We start from the raw sequence: 2,768 nt of genomic DNA, 5'->3' as shown, positions 1-2,768 counted from the left end.
CTCGAACTCACAGAGATCCGCCTGCCTCTGCCTCCCGAGTGCTGGGATTAAAGGCATGTGCCACCACCGCCCGGCCAGCTGTATATTTTTAAAAAATGTTAAATAATTTGAAATTAGTATATTTTTAAAGAATTACCTCAAGCTAATTTTAAAGTTTTTTTTTTTTACTCTGTGTGTGTGTGTGTGTGTGTGTGTGTGTGTGCACACGCGCGCGTGCTCACGAAGGCCAGAAGACGGTATCCGATCTCTTGGAATCGGAATTACAAGTAGTTGTGAGTTGCCTGATCTGGGAACCGAACTCAGGACCTCTGTAAAAGCAGCAAGCTCCTTCACCCCCTATGTCTCTCCAGCCATGCCCTCTGCCCTAATTCTTTTGGTTGAGTTATAAAACACTCTAATTTAGAATTTTTGATAGGTCACTAAAAATACCCAAAACAAACTTTAAAATCACAACGCGTGTTGGGTGGTGGTGGTGCATGCCTTTAACCCCAGAAGTTGGAAAGCAAAGGCAGAGGCAGGTGGATCTCTGTGAGTTCGAGGCCAGCCTGGTCTACAGTGAGTTCCAGGACAGCCAGGGCTATACAGAGAAACCCTGTCTCAAAAAACCAAAACCGAAACAAAACAATACCCAAAAACAAAAAAGAAAAACCAAAAAAGAAACCAGCATAAAGAACCCCACCAAAAACAACAAGGACAAATCTGCGCACACAAAGGTGTCACTAAACTTGACAGAGGCCTCCCTGGAGGCCTCTCCTTAACAGGGCTCAGATCCTGGGTCGGTGAAGGCCCTGAGCCAGAGCCCCCTGTCTGGAGGTGTGGCTTCTCTAGGGACAGCTGTGGACACACAGTCCTAACCCAGAGGTGTATTTATAGAGCTGGTTTCTCGGAGGGGGAAAGCCCCTTTGCCCATGCTGGGGACCGCACGGGCGGGCGGGCGAGGATCAAAGGCTGTCTGCCTCTTCGGGGTGGGGTTTTCAGCGCTGACCCTGGCTGCCCAAAGCCCCTCACCTCTGAGGACACCAACTGCAGGACAGGCAGGCAGGCTTTCCAGCCCGGGGGGAGCGGTTGGAGGGAAGGCCCTTTGCTGACGCGGTAACTGTGGGGAGCTGAAGGTCACAAATAGTCCTTCCCGTTAAGAGGTGGCTGTGCACCAAAGAGCTCTCAGCTGTCACCTCCCTGGGTCGGTGGCCTGGGGCACTTTCTGACGCCTCAGCTATTTTGTGGGTCCCCTCTGGAGCATAAAAAAAAAGTTTTTCTTTTCTTTTTTTGTTTCTTTTTTTCTGTCTTTTTTTTTTCAGTGGAAAATTATATAAGGGCTGGGACTAAACCAGGCCCTGGTGTCTTTAATCCCAGGAGGCAGAGACAGGTAGGTCTCTGTGAGTTCAAGGTCAGCCATGTTTACAAAGTAAGTTCCAGGACAGCCAGGGCTGTTACACAAAGAAACCCTGTCTTGAAAAACCAAAAAGAAAACAGAAAAGGCCTGGGCCTAGTGTTCATGCCTGCTATCCCTATATTTGGGAGGTTGAGATGAGAGAATTGCTCCAAGGCCAGGCTAGGCTACAGAGTGAGACTCAGGCCAGCCTGGGTTACAGTGAGGCCCTGCCTTTAAAGAGCGAGCTAAGAAAATTGTGCAAGAAGCAGATGTTCACTCAAAGCCCCTCTTGGGAAGGGGCACACAGAAGACAAAGAGTGCTGACTGAGCAGGGCGTGGTACTGAGCGCTTGTAATTCCAGCACTCGGTGTCAGAGTCAGGAGGATCTGAACACTACTATAGCCAGCCTAGCCGAGGCTGTCTCAGACCGTAAGGCCCAAACAGACAGCAAAAGCTCACTGATCAGACTTTGTGCTCAAAACAGAACATCTTCTCTCTATATATATAGAGATAGATGATAGATAGATAGATAGATAGATAGATAGATAGATAGATAGATAGATAGATAGATAGATAGAGATATATTCTTCAAAAATATGGAATGCTGGGCTGGAGAGATGGCTCAGAGGTTAAGAGCACTGACTGTTCTTCCAGAGGTCCTGAGTTCAATTCCCAGCAACCGCATGGTGTCTCACAACCATCTGTAATGAGATCTGGTGCCCTCTTCTGGCTTGCAGTCAGGCATGGAAGGAATGTTGTATACATAATAAATAAATAAATCTTTAAAAAAATATGGAATGCTTCACGATATAATATATTATATATAGATATATTATAGACAGATTTTTCAAAAATATGGCATGCTTCACAATATGTAATATATCTATATATTATAGATATATTATATGCCTATATAGTATATATCTATAATATATTATAGATTCTTCAAAAATATGGCACACTTCACAATATGTAATATATCTATATATTATAGATATATTATATGCCTATATAGTGTATATATCTATGATATAATATATTATAGATAGATAGATTCTTCAAAAATATGGAACGCTTCACTAGTTTGTGTGTCATTCATGCACAGGGGCCATGCTAATCTCTGCATTGTTCCAATTTTAGTGTATGTGCTGCCGAAGCCAGCGCAAAGTCCTTTCTTTGCTGACTAGATTTCAGAAGGTGTCATGCAGGCTTCTAGGACAGAAGCATCAGTGGGCCCAGTGCTGCACGCCCTGCATGCTACAGTCCAGCACACCGGACAGCCCTGCCTGCAGGTGCAGTCGTAGGTAAACAACAGCCTCCTGGTGGCCACAGGTCTGGGCGTGGGGCCTGCCTCTGTTGTGCTCAGTGGCTGCGCTGACAAACTGCCCTTTGGAGT

General features: G+C 45.7%; 1 non-coding gene across 1 annotated transcript; it reads right to left on the bottom strand.

The window, feature by feature from the left end:
* Nucleotides 1-2,432: 2,432 nt before the first annotated feature.
* LOC113457264 lies at nt 2,433-2,536 on the bottom strand. Its single transcript, XR_003377891.1, has one exon. It is a non-coding gene; the product is annotated as a U6 spliceosomal RNA (small nuclear RNA).
* Nucleotides 2,537-2,768: the final 232 nt, after the last annotated feature.

This window comes from Microtus ochrogaster, chromosome 21 (genome assembly GCF_000317375.1).
Source record: "Microtus ochrogaster isolate Prairie Vole_2 chromosome 21, MicOch1.0, whole genome shotgun sequence".
NCBI lineage: Eukaryota > Metazoa > Chordata > Mammalia > Rodentia > Cricetidae > Microtus > Microtus ochrogaster.
This window is presented reverse-complemented; position numbering and strand designations above follow the sequence as displayed.